Below are 17,796 nucleotides of genomic sequence, written 5' to 3'. Positions count from 1 at the left end.
AATAATGAAAAATTACTCATTAATCAGTAGGGTAGAAGCCATTGCTATTTGCATCGTGTGCGTGAGATGAATTGTATCTGTATCAGTTTTATTCTCTATTTCTATACCTCTACCACTCTAGCAGTTAAAGAAGCAAGCAGTGGGTGGATGCTCTGTGCCTGCTCTGACAAGTAAAACAAAGCTGATTTGCTCTATTTTTGGAAAGCGTGATGGTGTTCGTTTTTCAAGTGTCACTTAAAAATGGGTAGCTAAATAAGTACTCTGGGTGTTTTTGACGCGATGGTGTAGTTTGGTAAGAAGCCCTTTGGAATATGGGCAGCACAGGTTTAGCACCTTTACTTAATACCTCCTGAAGTTATTGAGGGGTAAGGAAAGCTAATGCTCTGCTTTGTTTAATTTTTTTTAATTATGAAAAATTATCTAACATTAATTAGAGTCCCTTCTTGACACAACCTCAAAAGCATAATTTTGTTGCAGATTTTAGTTCTGTGTTTCATTCATTTCCTTGAAAGAAACTCAGCTGGCTTCTTGCCCCATCTGTACTCTTTTTTATTCAATATTAGGAGCCTCTTCATAGAAGGGTCCTCTTCAATTAGGTTTTCAGGCAGCTGGATCTTCTGTTCCCATGTTGCTTCTCTGGCTGTGACAATCCCTGGAGGCCTGGGGCAGGCAGAAGACCTGGGGAAGGAAGGAGTAGAAACCTGAGAGGCTGCAGGTGCACAGGGATGTTATCCTGTCCCCCGCCACCCTCCCCCGACAGGGCGTCAGCTTTCCCCAGTCCCACAGGAGAAGGCAAAACCCATTTTGCAGAAGTAGGCCATATGCCCCTCTTTAGGGATGCCCTATCCAACATGTATCCTTTTCCACGTGTAAAAGTATATAGTGCATCTAATGTTTTTTAAATCCTCAATTGACTCATTGCAAATAATTTGAGTTTTGTAATATTCTGCTTGTAAGGCAATGTTATCTGAGGTGCTTTTTTGTTAGGAAGCTATCTCTCTCTCTCTATATATGTATATATGTATATGCACAGACACACACAGACACACACACATACAAGCACTTTCTTACTGGTAATGACCCTGGTAATAGCCCGAGTCACGGTAAAGTTATTGGAGAGTGTCCTTATTGTGAGAATAAGGAAGAACATGCATTCAGTTTGGAGGGAATCCTTGCCAATCGTTGCCTGGCTCTGCTTGCCAATGCATAGTAAAAATAAAATAAAATGAACAGAAAAGCTTCTACAAAGAGAAAGCAGTACAACTATATTTATTCACTTGTTTGTTCATTTGCTTATCTATTTAACATGTTTCAATCAGTGCTGAGAAGCACCGCTTACTATGAGAAAGACACAGTGGGGGCGCCTTTCTCATAAGGGTTCTCTAAGGAAGTGGTAGCTAAGCTGACACCTGGACAGTAAATAGAAATTAGGGAAAGACTTGAAGAAGAGGCTGTTTCCTTGAAGTTGGAAACGGTTGGGTACGTGGGAGGACCTCAAGGCTGGACGTTGTGGCACAGTGACTGAGGGGGAGAGTGGCAGGAGAGGAAGGGAGCTGCATTTGGAAATGCTTATTTTAACTTTTAATAGATGATTCTGAGGTTAATGATTGCCAAATAGCTGTGGAAAGTAATTTTGGAGAGTCAATTTGCTGGAACAGCAGATTCTTGTAAAGTTGTATCTAACTCAGTCGAGAACGTAAAGAAAGACTAGAGGAGAGATTTGACACAGATCATACTATGATCAGTGGCTTTTATAAACTTTTTCCTCTTTTACTTTAAAATAATGAGTGGAGTACCTGGATATTAACTTGACGGATTTCATATATATATATATATATAAATTAATTGGTCTTTTAGTTTTATGTTTTTGGCCTTAATTCGTGAAATAGTCGATTTGGTACCCTGTATGTTCGGTGCCTTTTAGAACTTGTGCGGTCTCGCTGAGAACATAGCAGTAGGGTTGAGTTGCAGCCCTCCTTCAAAATCCTGAGTTAACTTTGCAAAGTGCATCTTTGTCTTTTCCTTTCCCTTCCCTCCCTCAGCTTACCTGTTAGGTGGAATTGCAGGTGGTGGGAGCAGTTGTCTCCTCTGTGAGGTGCTGTGTTCCCACCTCCTGTGCAGGCAGAGCCCTGCGCGGGCCAGAGACGTCCTGGGAATGGAAACCAGACGCAGGCAGAGGAGGACTGGGCTGGCTCGGTTAACCTGTGGTGTGTTTGTTGATGAAAAGATCAACTGGATGTAAAGAATAGGAAGGGGGAGATCTTGTCAAGATGGTGGCGTGAGCAGACTGAACTCATCTCCTCCCACAAACACAATTAGGTTACAACTATTTTTGGATAAATTACCGTGGAGAGAAAACTGAAAACTGGATAAAAAGAACCCCCACAACAAAGGACAGTCCTGACTAAGGCGGAAGAGGCAGAAATTCCTGCTGGAGAGGAAAAAAGCCACCTTTGGGAGCAGCGGAGCTTCTCAGCTGGCCAGGCGGGAGCCACCCTAAGGTACTCAGCCCTCCCTGGAGGAGTGAGGTCCAGAGCGGGGGTGATACTGCCGTAAGCGTCCTTCAGACTCAGCACAACTGAGACGGGCGTCTTACTGTCTGGTTTTGCTGGCTATTACTGCAGTGAGGATACCCCCAGAAAAGCTATCGGCTGAAAGCCAAAAAGACCCGGGTCTTAAAAGGCCCATGCACAAACTCACTCATTGCAGCAACCTAAAATCACCAGAGAGAAGGCTGACAGTCCTTTGGTGAAACAAGACTCACCTGGTGGGTTCTGGGGGCATCTTGGTGAGAGGAGGGACCTCTCTGGAGACTGAGACGTTGGTGGGGGCCAATGTTCTGAGCTGGCCCAGGCGCGCTGACACGGACCCTGGTGGGCGCCATTGAGGTTCATCCCTTGGCATGGTAGCCCAGGGGTCTGCCACGCCCACTGGAGCACAAATTTAATCCAGTTCAATCAGGGCAGGCAGGCTGCCCTAGGGACTGGCCCCACCTAATAGCAAGCCCTCAGGCTACTTTTCAACCTGTATTGACTGGGTACTTTGATCCTCTACAGGCAGGCAAGGGGGTCTGCCTCTGTGGGGTGGGGTGGGGCCTGTGTGAGGACCAGGTGAACTGTAGGGGCATTGGTGGAGAAGTGGGGGCCCCTGCAGCGCGGCATCAGAGTGTGCTCCAGGGGGTTGAGAAGTGCGCAGAGACCAGGACTGTGTTGATGTATATGTGGTCCTGTTGGGGGTGAGGCTTATCAGCGGCAGAAGACCTCTGCTTCATAAATAGCCATAAAAAGGATCAGCCTCACCTTCCAAACCCTGAAACAATTGAGTGCCCTGTGTCTAGGGCCAGCCCCACTCACCTGCACTCCTAAGAGGTCTGACAACAGCCTTGTAGGCCTGAGGCCTATCACAACTGTAAGCCCCTGAGACTAGCAACCGGCTACACTGGGTACCAACCCAATTAAGAGGAAAACTGTAATAGGAGTGTGCTGTTAGACTTTGTAGCCAACAGTGCTGAGGCTCCCCAAACCAGATTTACAAACAGCTGGCCAGGGAAGGAAAGACTAGACTCTCTGGATACCTGAAGTAAGAGCAACCCTGCCACAGCAGAAAGACACAAGTAGCCCACAGAGGGGTCACTCCTGGTTCTTATGGACTGGTGACGAGAGGGAAGCACACTGCTGGGCCTCATAAGGCATCTCATACATTAGGCCACTTCTCCAAGATTGGGAGACATAGCCGACTCACCTAATACATAGAAATAAGCACAGAGAAAGAGGCATAATGAGGAGGCAAAGGAATGCTTTCCAAGCAAGGGAACAGTACAAAACCCCAAAAAAGGACTAAATGAAATAGAACCAAGCAACCTACTCGACAAAGAGTTCAAACAAAATATCATGAGGGTGCTCACAGATATGGGGAGAAGAATGGATGAATACAGTGAGCACAACAGCAAAGAACTGGAAGATTTTAAAAAAATCAAAAATGAAGAATACAATACTGGAAATGAGAAATTCACTAGAGGGACTCAATAGCAGAGTAGAGGATGCAGAAGAATGGATCAGCGAGCTAGACGAAAGACTAGAGGAAATCACCCAAGCAGAACAGAAAAGAGAAAAAAGAATTAGACAGAATGAGAACAGTCTAAGGGAAATCTGGGACAATACCAAGCATGCTAACATTTGGATTATAGGTGTCCTAGAAGGAAAAGAGAGAGACAAAGGGGCAGAAAATTTATTTGTAGAAATAATAGATGAAAATTTTCCTAATCTGAGGAAGGAAACAGACATTCAAGTTCAGGAAGCACAGAGAGCTCCAAACAAGATAAGCCCAAAGAGGCCCATACCAAGACATATTAGAATTAAAATGTCTGAAATTAAAGACAGAGAGAATCCTAAAAGCAGCAAGAGAAAGACTACAAGTGACATATAAAAGGAACCCCATCAGGCTATCAGCAGACTTCTCAGCCGAGACCCTACAGGCAAGAAGAGAATGGCACGACGTATTTAAAGTGCTAAAAGGAGAAAATCTACAGCCAAGAATACTCTATCCATCAAGGTTGTCATTCAGAACAGAAGGAGAGATAAAGCAAAGAGCTTCCTAGACAAGCAAAAATTAAAGGAGTTTATCACCAAGAAACCAGTTCTACAGGAAATGCTGAAGGGACTTATTTAAGTGGGAAAGCAATGACCACAAATAGACATAAAAGAAAATCAACAAAACAAAACAACAACAACAAAAAAACAGGCAATAAAATCACTTGATTTTATTATGTAAAATATATTAATTATGTAAAATAATTAAATTTATTATGTAAAATATTTTATTATGTAAAAATATAGTAAAGGCAGCAGATCAACTACGTGTGAAGATAATATGAAGGTGAAAAGACAAATGTACTACAATCACATATTTCAGTGATAAGAGGGTAATGGATAGACACACACTAAACAAGAGACTATATATGATTTGAAAAACATAATGTAGGAGGAGGGGAGTGAAAAAGTAGAGCTTTTAGAAAGAGGTCAAGCTAAAGAGTCTATCAACTCAATATAGACTGTTATATGCATAGTATATTAAATAGGATCCTCATGGTAATCACAAATCAGAAACCTATAACAAGCAAGAAAAAAAGTAAGACAAAAGAAATCAAACATATTACTAAAGATAGCCATCAAACCACAAGGGAAGAGAGCAAGAGGAAAAGACAGAACAGAGAAGAACTACTAAAACACCCAGGAAAAAAAAAGTAACAAAATGGCAATAAATACATATTTATCAATAGCTACTTTAAATGTCAATGGACTAAATGCTCCAATCAAATGCCATAGGGTGGCCAATTGGATAAAAAAATAAGACCCATGTATATGCTGCATACAAGAGACACACTTCAGACCTAAAGACACTCACAAACTGAAAGTGAAAGGATGGAAAAAGATATTCCATGCAAATGGCAAAGAAAAGAAAGCAGGGGTAGCAATACTTATATCAGACAAAATAGGCTTTAAAACAAAAACTGTAACAAGAGACAAAGATGGGCACTACGTAATGATAAAGGGAACAATCCAACAAGAAAATATAACACTTGTAAATATCTATCCACCCAACATAGGAGCACCTAAATATGTAAAACAATTTTCAACAGACATAAAAGGAGAAATAGACAGTAACACAATAATAGTAGGGGACTTTAACACTCCACTTACACCAATGGATACATCATCCAAACAGAAGATCAATAAGGAAACAGTGGCCTTAAAGGACACATTAGACCAGCTGGACTTAGTAGATGCATACAGAACATTCCATCCAAAAACCACGGACTACACATTCTTTTCAAATGCCCATGGAACATTCTCCAGGCTTGATCACATATTAGGCCACAAAACAGGTCTCACTAAATTTAAGAAGATCGAAATAATACCATGCATCTTTTCTCACCACAAAGGTATGAAACTAGAAATCAACTACAGAAAGAAAAAAACCCAGAAAACCCACAAAAATGTGGAGATTAAACAAAATGCTACCAAACAACGATTGGGTCAATGAAGAATGAAAGGAGAAATCAAAAAATTCCTGGAGACAAATGAAAATGAGAATACGACACGCCAAAATCTGTGGGATACAGCAAAACTGGTTCTAAAAGGGAAACTTATAGCAATTCAGGCCTACCTCAACAAAGAAGAAAAATCCCAAATAGACAACCTAAAAGCACATCTAAAGGTACTGGAAAAAGAACAACAAAGCCCAAAATCAGCAGAAGGAAGGAAATAATAAAGATCAGAGCAGAAATAAACGAAATAGAGACTAAAAAAAATAGAAAAAATTAATGAAACCAAGAGCTGGTTCTTTGAAAAGATAAACAAAATTGACAAACCCTTAGCTAGACTCACCAAGAGAAAAAGAGAGAAGGCTCAAATAAATAAAATCAGAAATGAAAGAGGAGAGATTACAACAGACACCTCAGAAATACAAAAGATAATAAGAGGATACTATGAAAACTATACGCCAACAAATTGGATAATCTAGAAGAAATGGATAAATTCTTAGAAACACACAACATTCCAAAACTGAACCGAGAAGAAGTAGAAAATTTGAATGGACTGATCACCAGTAAGGAGATCGAAACAGCAATCAAAAAGCTCCCAAAAAGTAAAAGCCCAGGACCAGATGGCTTCCCTGGTGAATTCTACCAAACATTCAAAGAAGACTTAATACCTATCCTTCTCAAACTCTTCCAAAATCAAAGAGGAGGGGAAGCTTCCTAACTCGTTCTACAAAGCCAACATTATCCTGATACCAAAACCAGACAAGGACAACACAAAGAAAGAAAGTTACAGGCCAATATCACTGATGAACATCGATGCAAAAATCCTCAACAAAATACTAGCAAATCGAATTCAACAATATGTTGAAAAGATCATACGTCATGATCAAGTGGGTTTCATTCCAGAGATGCAGGGATGGTTCAACATCCACAAATCTATCAACATGATACACCACATTAACAAAATGAAGAATAAAAATCACACGATCATCTTAATAGATTCAGAGAAAGCATTTGACAAGATACAGCATCCATTTATGATAAAAAATCTAAATAAAATGGGTATAGAAGGAAAATACCTCAACCTAATAAAGGCCATATATGACAAACCCATAGCAAATATCATTCTCAATGGAGAAAAACTGAAAGCTATCCCTTTAAGAACAGGAACCAGACAAGGGTGCCCACTGTCACCACTCTTATTTAACATAGTATTGGAAGTCCTAGCCAGAGCAATCAGGCAAGAAAAAGAAATAAAAGGGATCCACATTGGAAAAGAAGTGAAACTGTCACTCTTTGCAGACATGATTTTATATCTATAAAACCTTAAAGATTCCACTAAAAAACTTTTAGAAACAATAAAGGAATACAGTCAAGTCGCGGGATACAAAATCAACGTACAAAAATTGGTTGCGTTTCTATACACTAACAATGAAGTAGCAGAGAGAGAAATTAAGAATACATTCCCATTTACAATTGCAACAAAAAGAATAAAATACCTAGGAATAAACTTAACCAAAGAGGTGAAAGATCTGTACACCAAAAACTATAAAACATTGTTGAAAGAAATTGAAGAAGACACAAAGAAATAGAAAGGTATTCCATGCTCTTGGATTGGAAGAATTAACATCGTTAAAATGTCCATACTTCCTAAAGCAATATATAGATTCAATGCAATCCCTATCAAAGTTCCACCAACATTTTTCACAGAAATAGAACAAAGAATCCTAAAATTTATATGGAACAACAAAAGACCCCGAATAGATGAAGGATTCCTGAGAAAAAAGAACAAAGCTGGGGGTATCACACTCCCTGATTTCAAAATATACTACAAAGCCATAGTGACCAAAACACATGGTACTGGCACAAAAACAGACACACAGATCAATGGAACAGAATCGAGAGCCCAGAAATAAACCCACCATTTATGGACAGCTAATATTTGACAAGGGAGCCAAGAGCATACAATGGAGAAAGGAGAGTCTCATCAATAAATGGTGTTGGGAAAACTGGACAGCCACGTGCAAAAGAATAAAAGTAGACCGTTCCCTTACACCATGCACAAAAACCAACTCAAAATGGATTAAAGACTTGAATGTAAGACCCAAAACCATGAAACTTCTAGAAGAAAACATAGGCAGTATGCTCTTTGACATCAGTTTTAGCAGCATATTTTCAAGTACCATGTCTGACCGGGCAAGGGAAGCAAAAGAAAAAATGAACAAATGGGACAACATCAAACTAAAAAGCTTCTGCACAGCAAAGGAAACCATCAACAAAACGAAAAGACAATTTAACAATTGGGAGAAGATATTTGCAAACCATATATAAGATAAGGTGTTAATATCCAAAATATACAAAGAACTCATAACAGCTCAACAACAAAAAAACTAACAACCAAATTAAAAAATGGGCAAAAGATCTGAACAGAGATTTCTCCAAAGATATACAGATGGCCAATAGGCATATGAACAGATGCTCAACATCATTAGCTATCAGGGAAATGCAAATCAAAACTACAATGAGGTATCACCTCACTCCAGTCAGAATGGCTATAATTAACAAAACAGGAAACAACAAATGTTGGAGAGGATGTGGAGAGATGGGAACCCTTGTACACTGCTGGTGGGAGTGCAAACTGCTGCAGCCACAATGGAAAGCAATATGGAGTTTCCTCAGAAAATTAAGAATGGATCTATCATATGATCCAGCTATCCCACTGCTGGGTGTTTATCCAAAGAACTTGATAACACAAAGACATAAAGATACCTGCACCATTATGTTCATTGCAGCATTATACACAATAGCCAAGACTTGGAAGCAACCTAGGTGCCCATCAAGGGATGAACGGATAAAGAAGATGTGGTATTTATACACAATGGACTACTACTCAGCCATAAGAAACGAGGGAAATCCAGCCATTTGTGACAACATGGATGGACCTTGAGGGTATTATGCTAAGTGAAATAAATCAGAGGGAGAAAGTCAAATACTGTATGATCTCACTCATAAGTACAAGATAAAAACAACGACCATCAAACACATAGCAACGGAGAATGGATTGGTGGTTACCGTGGTGGGGGGCAGGGCAAAAGGGGAGATTAGGCTCACATGTGAGGGGATGGACTATAACTAGTTTCTGGGTGGTGAACATGATGTAATCTACACAGAATTCGGAATATATTATGGTGTATATCCAAAAGCTATATAATGTTATAATCCAATGTTACTGCAATAAAAAAAAAAAAGCTTTCTTGTTAACCTAACTGGGTCAAGTAGTTGAAATCCTAAAAATAAGATTTCTAATTAAAATTTTAATTTCTGGTAAACCAAAAAAAGGAAGGGGCAAAAAGTTTTTCACTTGACTATCTTAAATTTAAATCTAAATCTGGCCCTTACTAATGTAAACTGGCTGCTTTTTATTTGGATAAGTATATAATCTTTGATACATTGTCTCAGTGCTGCCTTTGTGCTCACCTGAGCCTGGAAATCCTTATATATGTCGTTGGGATACGCAACATGGAGGTGAAAGTTGCCTTTTTAATTCTGCTCCCTAGTAAGCACGTTGTCAAATGCTTGGTAAAGAAATTGGAAAGAAATCAGAAAGGTTAGAGGTCTTTTGGTAGACTGACGACACAATTTCTGATTTTTAACCTGTGAAGAATATAATTACAAAAAACCGAATAACTCAGTCAAGCTTGTAAAGGAGCGAGGTGTAGGGAAAAGCAACGTGGAGTGAGGGTCCTGTTAACACCCCTGCTTTGCCACAAATTAGCCATGTGATTTTGAACTGAGTACTTAGCCTTTCTGAGCTGTTTCCTCATCTGTAAAATGGAGATGACAATACTTACTTCATTAGGGTCATTGGTGAGGATAATACATGTGGCAGTGCCCAACATAGGGGTGAGTGGACCCTAACTGTCAAATGAATTGAATGAAATCGTATTGGGGCACACATGTGTACAAGGTTAGGCATGGTAGGGCACACATGCGTGCAAGGTGAGGTATGGTAGGCGGGACATCTCTGGCCCCTGCCTTTCAGCAATTTACAGTCCAGTAGCTGTGGAACCTGACTCTCTTATCATTACTGTTTGTTGTTTGAAAAGCATCTGCACTGCCATTTCTGAACATGCTTTGATTCAGTGGCAACAGTGGTCACACACAGGGTCCTGCAGCACTCAGTGGACCACATGACAGGAAGCTCACTGTGTCACCACCCTGCTGGACCTCACGTGATCAGGGGTGAAAGAATCATCCTGATTTGGCTGCTACCCAGGGTGATGATGTGGGAGTGAGTCCACCAGACTCAGGATGGTTGGAGGAGAGCCTGCAGGTCCCATGGAACGATGCTGGGAACCAGCAGTCAGAGTCAGCACGTAGACATCATTTGATGGAAACGTGGTGAGCTCTGAACATGAGGACTGGCGAGTGGGTGGCAAGGTAAAATTGGCCAAGAGGGGAGGCACCTGATATTGATTCTGTGTTACTCTATGCATTTTGTATAAAAAGAGACTATTTTTGTGCCCCGAAATGGGTTCTGATTATGTTTGTATCACACTCGTTTCTTTGGTCTGCTACTGCGGTTCTGTCCACGCAGTTCTTCTTCCTTTTCTATTTTACTCTCCTTCCTGTGGGTTTTTTCTTACCCTTTCTTAATATTCTTGTCTGGTCTTTTCTGAACACTATGAGCTGTTCCACCCCCAGAACTCAGCCACCCAGCTGCTGAGTGTAAAACAAGTTGGCCATCCTTCATCTTTCTTTCATCTCTGAAATGACACATGGCTAGGCAGTAAACACATTTTAATAGATGCTTCCCTAATTCTAAACATTATATACATTTTTTGCAGGAATTTTAGTAGATATGGGAAAGTATAAAGCAGAAAATTAAAATTAGCCACAATGCTTTAGCACCCAGAGGTCACATTTGTTAAAATTTTGACATATCCTTTCTATCTTTTAAAAAATTATGTAGTAAACATTTGGATTTTCCATGCAACACACATGGACATGTTACATTTAGAAAACAACACTGCCACATTTATGTATGATCTCTGATAACTTCAAACTATTTTTCCTAAAGAATTATGATCACTTCTATAGGAAAGTGTTTTGTTGTTTTTTTTTTAAAAGCACATCTTGTGTAAGATTACTATGATCACTGACCTCGACTCATTTTTGAGCCAAAAAAGAAGCAATAAAATGGAAATTAGGAAAGAGAAGAGCTCTTTGATTTAGTAATTTATGACACAGATGCTTATCAAATAGTTGATTTTCCTTTTCTTTTCTCTTTCCTTTCCCTCTTTTTACTTCCTTACACCCCTTTCAGCCCACAAATGTAGCTGAGGAATGGAGCCCAGTAGCTCTCTTTGGGGTCCTTGTGACGCCTGTTGGGTTCTGAGTATGGCCCCCAAGAAGATACACTGATTCCTCTATGTTGGAGGCTCCTAACTTGGGGTATTGACATTCTCTAAAAGTGTACGCCAAAATATATTTATGTGTGTACTTTTCTGGGAAGAGGATTGGTCCATGAGTTTCATCAGATTTTCAAATGATTCTGTGACCAGGAAAAACATTCAGGATTTGAATCTAAGATCTGGTTGTGGCCTAGCCCTTGAATTGTTGCCAGCTCTGGGCAAGGCACGTAACCTCTCTGAAAAGAGGAAGAGTTCCTTGTGCATAGTGTACATGGAAATTGTAAAAAAAAAATAATAAAGTTTATGACAAATTGGGTTTGTTGGTAAGGGAAAAAAGTCAAGGGACAGTTTACTGCCAACCTGAACCGTGTAAACTATTGTTACCATTTTCTGAAGCTAGCTGTGAGCTATGGGATTTGGGACACAAAACAGATGCAGGCTTCACACGCTAGTATGAGAGATCTGAGTGGACTGTAAGGAGACCTGTCCTACAAGGGTTTCAAACAGGAGAATGAGTTTGTATAATCTTCTCTTCAATAAGCCCTCATAAATGGGATAAAATTTTTATTTGCATGAGATGGCTTAGAAGAGTTCTTATTTGGAGTTAAAATAGGTTAGATTACCTATTAATGAGCCCATATGCTCAAAGTCTGAAAAAACAACCTAATAATTAGAAGTATAAAATGACCTCCCTTCTTTCCATTCGTACCTCCTCCCTTCCCCTGCAAGTGTATTTGCTGTCCTGTGTGTACTTACCTTAAGCTGATGTTTTCAACCCTCTTCTCAGCCTGTGACAGGTTGGGAAGTCTTCTACCCTGACCCCTTCCTCTCCTCTGTAGTTCTGCCCATTTGTCAGCTCATCCTCTGAATTGCACTCATTATCCACGTGTATGTTAACTATCCTATGAGACGCTGTGGTTAAAACACAATCGTGGACAAAACTCGTCAACTTTCTGACTTCTTTTCCACTTACTTGCTATTTTACTGAAAAGTCTGCAAAGCAAATTTGCAGACCCGGAATGTCATGACGCTCTAAGACATCTTTCCCAAGCTCATCTAATGCATGGAATACTGTAAGAGGAAATAACAAGGACTCAAGCGAAATGAACAGATCCTTTAGCCTTTGTGGGGCGAGGGATGGGGAGGTGCTGGAATGATTTTATAAAACAATGTGCACAAGGCTGAACTAGATGGATCTCCAGGATCTTTCTGGCTCCAATATTCTGAGCCTGAACAGCATTGCCTAGTTGGAGACCACTGAAAACAAAAGGGTTCTGTGCATAATGGAGCTCATTGTGCTCCTGACCCAGGAAGCTTGGCCAAGAGGCCCATCACAAGACTGTCATCGGTCAATTAAAATCAATACCAATTAGGGAATATTAATTAAAATTGCAGTTTCCCTAAGGAGAAAAACATTGATTCTCTGTCTCTATACATAGATAAAAACATTGACTCTCTATTTCTATATATAAATAAATAGAAATATTGTTTTTTTCCCCCAAAACCAAAAGAAAGATAATAACGCAGAATATCTTTTGAGCGCATCCGATTTAGTAATCTGGTGCTCTTAGGTTGCATGACTTCTGTTTAGCACCCTGGGACCACCAAACAGAACTTTTCCTTTTTCATTCTGGTTTTGCATAGTTCCCCTGGCCCACAACCTCCATCTGCATGGTCTCCTAGCTACCCATGAACGCAACTCTCCCCCACGGCTGTAGCACTTCTCAACCCTCATCAGAATGGTGGCACCACATAATTGAAATGGATTGATGTAAATGAAAAGCAAAAGTATTATTTCTGCCCTGAGTACTTCTGATTATTGTACGTTTATCAAGTACTTTCTATCTTCTGGGTGGATTTTAGTGATCATTGCTTTAGCACTGTTTCCAGAGAGACAAACAATTGAACTATCCCATGTCAGGTCGGATGGACGGCGAAGAGCATGTAGTCTGGTGATCCTCAGATTTTAGCATGCATAGGAGTTACCTGGGGAGCTTATTAAAGACACCTAGTCTTGAGTTTCTGCCGCCTGTGATTCTGACTCGAGTATCTGAAGTAGGGTCCTGGAATGAGCATTTTAATCAATTCCTCAGACAGTCCTGATGCGTGTGGTTCAGGGACCCCTTCTGTAGGTCACCGAAGCCCAGGGCATCCCTCTCTGGCTCCCCCAGGGTTGGGAGTGCGGGCTTCTAATTCTGCAGTCCTATGTCTCAGCAAAATGGCCAGATCTACTCCCCTTTGGGAACTTCTTTTGTAAAGACCACCAAAGACCCCCTGATGGCCAAATCCAGTGGGGTTGGCTTGCAGGTTTCATGATAAGTTGACTTAAACATACAAACTGATTTTATAGCTTTTTAGGCCTGTGATGACTCCTTTTCCTCCAGGTACTTGGCTCAGTCCTCCAGTCGTACATTCTTGTTTCCTTTCCATACTTCTCCTTCCTCAGCCCACCCCGGAGTGGGGGTGCCATGAAGGGCTGGCTTTTATTTTTATCTTTTTCTTGAATGATTTTTTTTTCAGTTTCATGACTTCAGTGGCCTGTCGGTTTGTCTGTGAGTTCTGAATCTTGCTCTTTGCTTGTATTTCTAGCTACCTACTGGGCATTTTCATCTGTTTGTCCCCCAGAACCTTTAAACTCAGTGTCTAAAATTGAACTCCAAATAATTTTCCCCTGAATACTTCCTCCAGCTGTATTTCCTATTTTAGTAAATGATCCCATCTATGGCCTACCCAGAGTACTTGATAACCAGAATAGATTTTTTTTTTTTTCCTGAGGAAGATTCACCCTGAGCTAACATCTGTGCCAGTCTTCCTCTGTTTTGTACATGGGATGACACCACAGCATGGCCACTGACGGACAAGAAGTGGTAGGTCCAGGCCTGGGAACCGAACCTGGGTTGCCGAAGTGGAGTGCACTGAACTTAACCCCTGGACTGCTAGGTCCTGCTCAATAGATTATTTTTTAACACCCTCCTTTTCTATATGACAAAATTATTTTCAATAATAATCGTGAAATGAAAGAATAATAATGGACAGAAAGTTTTCCGTGTTGAAATTTGTGTACTCATACACATAATCGTGCCAGTAACAAAATAAACATTAGTATACAAAAAGGAAAACTTGTAAATTATAGTAATCTGATTATATTGATATAATAGTTGAAACAAGAGAGGTAAATGTGAAGAAACACAAGAGTGAACTCTGCAAGGTTCAGAGAATGATTTGCAGGTAGAAGGACAGAATGGAAATAACTCAAGTTGTGTTTCTTCTGTTGCAGTCACTGTGCTAACCATTGTTACTTAGAATCTACTCCCTGCTCTGCAAGCACAGGCTTACGTAGTTGGAGGTGTATGTGGATTGGAGACAGGAATTGTGCCCGAAGTGAGCTCCAGTTCTTTCAGACAGACATGTATCAGAGGCCAGGCCATATCATCACATACGTGGAAATCCCATAAAAGTAGCGATTTCTGTGAAGTAACGTCCACGTGGAATACAGTGTTTATTAAAGGATAAGTAATAAAAATGTGCTAATTCAAAGTTTACATGTATATTATATTACCAACAGTAATGTAATTAACAGTTATTTAACAGTTGTATTAACAGGAACCGTGGCAATTGTTTAGAACTTAGAACAACACATTTTTTCAGGGAGTAACTTATCAGTGACATTGTTTAGAATTGCTGGTTCCTGGTGACAATAAGAAGCAAACTGACTTTTAGTCAGCTTTATTAATACTTTGAAATTGGCTGCAAACAGTGCCCCTCAGCGTCCTCAGACTGGCTCCTGGGCGTCAGAATGTCACCGGATCCCACCATTCACACATTTACCTCAAGCCAGAAGCCTTAGAATCATTTTCTAAAACTCCGTTTCTCTGTGTTCTTTGGAATTTATTTTGTTATTGTTTTCCTGACCTTCATTGTATGGTTAATTCATTAATTTTGAGATTTTTCTTTTTGCTAATGTGAACATTTTTGGCAAATTTCCCTTTGCTGCTTTAAAAAAGTAGGTTTTTTTTTTGAGGTATAACTTATATACAGTAAAATTCACCCTTTTTCTGGTGCACAGAGCTGTGAGTCTTGAGAAATGAATATGGTGTGGGAGTGTGAAAGAGCCTGGGTCCTGCGGAAGCCTGGAGTTCGAGTCAAGAGGTCTCTGTGCAGAGCGTCGTGACCGGAGCCCGCTGTCTGGGCCCCCAGGCCCCAGAGTGAGTGCCAGCAAGTCTTTCCACAAAAGCCCAGGACCAGCCACGTTTCAGCAGGAACCAGTCCAAGGAAGAGCGCCATCCTGTAGCTGACAGCAGCGTGATGTCCAGGGGCATCACCTGGACCAAGGCCCTCTACGCCCCCTGCCAGAAGGATCTTATGAGCCCCCTTGTATGTTGTCTCCTTTAGCCTTCCAGGCTGAGGGAAGGGGTGGCGTAGAACTCTGAAACAGTGCTAAAGACACTGAGTCCTCCGAAGGGGACCGTTGAAACCAGCAGTTTTGGCAAGTCAGATTTTGAGTAGATAAATATTTAAGCTGAAGGATTGTTTAAACTGGAAAAGATTGAAGTATTGCTGATTAGCGAGCCTGTCGTCCCACTTTCCACTAGAATGGGGCTCCTACAGATGCCTAAGTCAGCTGTACAAAGGAACGGCTGCATTTTCTTTGCACAGCTGAAAGTTGCAAAAATAAATTTATAATATTTTACCACAAAAAGTAACCCCTGCCAAAAATAGATCTATAGCCTCACTGTGTGATAATAGGAGTCGTATAATAAATGCGTGAGAAAAAGATCAGAAATATGTACACCAACAGTATTGATCTCTGAGTAGTGACATTCAGGTGGTTTTTTCTCTTTTTTTCCCCCTCAGTTGTCTGAAATAAACTGTATACTTTATAGTAGGAGAAACAAATGCTATTAAAGAATAAGAAATTAATCAAACAGCAAAAGCTAAGTTTTTTCTTGGGTAAATATACGTTGTTGCACAGCCTTATAGTACACACTGCACGTCTACATATTTGATACAGTACTTTTTATAGAATTTTATATCCTGCTTTTTGTCACCTATTTTATACCATGATCATTTTTCCTGTTTCATATTGATTTTAAAAAACGTTAAAAAAATGTCTGTACAATAGTTTGTTGATGAACAATTTCTCTATTACTGTAAATCTAGGCTTTTTAAAAATTTCACCATTTAAGTAAGCCTGTAATATACATATTTCTTTGTCAGTCTTGCATCTTTGATTGTTTCCTTGGGATACATTCCTTGAAATGGTGTTACTGGGCCAGATAATAGGAACGTTTCCAATATACTAGATAATAGTTTTAATGTCCATGATCTTTTGGGAGCCTTGACTGAGGCCAAGCTGTATTACGTGGATATAACCTTTGCATTCTGCACATTTGTCATTTCTTAACAACAGCAACAATTAAAACACCCACTTGCACTTGTGCAGGTGCACACACATGCACACATACATAAACACACACAGCTGTTGCGTCTATCTAATCAAGACTTCCTCAGACTATACATAACTTGTCCTAAAAATTTGCGACGCCTCTTGTCTGTCTGTTCTCTTTGAGGGGAGGCCTCTCAATACTCATAGCAGTTACTCTTCTGTGAATTCAACAGGGCCAACCAGCTAAGAATGGCTTTGCTGGTCGCTTCTTGGGCAGGGTCACATTATCCTGGGATGTTATTCCTTACCTATTGTTCCATCAGGAGTAACTGTTGACGTGTTGCTCTGAGGAATTCGTTGCTGTTTCCTCTGTCTGGAGTGTGGACCTACCTCCTTGCTGTTTAATTATTCTTCTCCCTGTCAAGACTCAGATGGTTTGCAGTCTTTCCCTTTTGAGTCAAGCCATGTCAGTCTCTTCCTTTGCTGGCGTCCAGCAGCATATATATTTCGAATCAGGAATCTTACTGGGGGGCTTGGATCTTCTCTATGCAGAGACCTGTTCCCTTCATGATAGGAACATCAAAATTGACTCCCTGTTTAATGAAAGAAAAATCTCCCATACCTGTTGGAGGGCAGGTAGCTTGTCCTTACTTTTTGCCTAATCTGAATGTACCTCCAAAGTGCGGTCTTGAGTGGAATCTGCCTGTCCAACTTTATTTTTTGGTAAAATGGCCTTCTCTTCCCCACACATATTTTGCAGGTGCCTCTGTAGCAGAAGTAAAATTACTGCTGGGAGGAAGGAGGGGAGTTAGCACTTGGCAAGTATGAAATGGGATGATGACTCCTATGAATGTAGGGGATCTCATTTGCTGCTTTTGTGTTCCTCACAATGCTTAACTCAATGCTAAGGACAAAACTCGCCCTGAATAAATGTCTGTTCTCAGTCCATCTGTACT

At 40.5% G+C, this 17,796-nt stretch overlaps 1 protein-coding gene across 4 annotated transcripts in view; it reads left to right on the top strand.

Moving 5' to 3' along the window:
* Window positions 1-17,796, top strand: part of IGSF11 (immunoglobulin superfamily member 11) — a 120,015-nt gene that overhangs the window by 55,745 nt on the left and 46,474 nt on the right. The window contains exon 1 of one of the 4 annotated variants that reach the window (XM_070508919.1): window positions 15,640-15,659. The exons of the other annotated variants lie outside the window; for them this stretch is intronic. The gene's annotated coding sequence lies outside the window, so the exon portion shown is untranslated. Of the gene's footprint in view, window positions 1-15,639; window positions 15,660-17,796 lie in introns of those variants that run through there. 4 annotated transcript variants of the gene reach the window in all.

This window comes from Equus asinus, chromosome 5 (assembly GCF_041296235.1).
Source record: "Equus asinus isolate D_3611 breed Donkey chromosome 5, EquAss-T2T_v2, whole genome shotgun sequence".
In the NCBI taxonomy this organism is placed as follows: domain Eukaryota; kingdom Metazoa; phylum Chordata; class Mammalia; order Perissodactyla; family Equidae; genus Equus; species Equus asinus.
The sequence above is the reverse complement of the archived record's forward strand: the minus strand, read 5'-3'. Positions and strand labels throughout refer to the sequence as shown.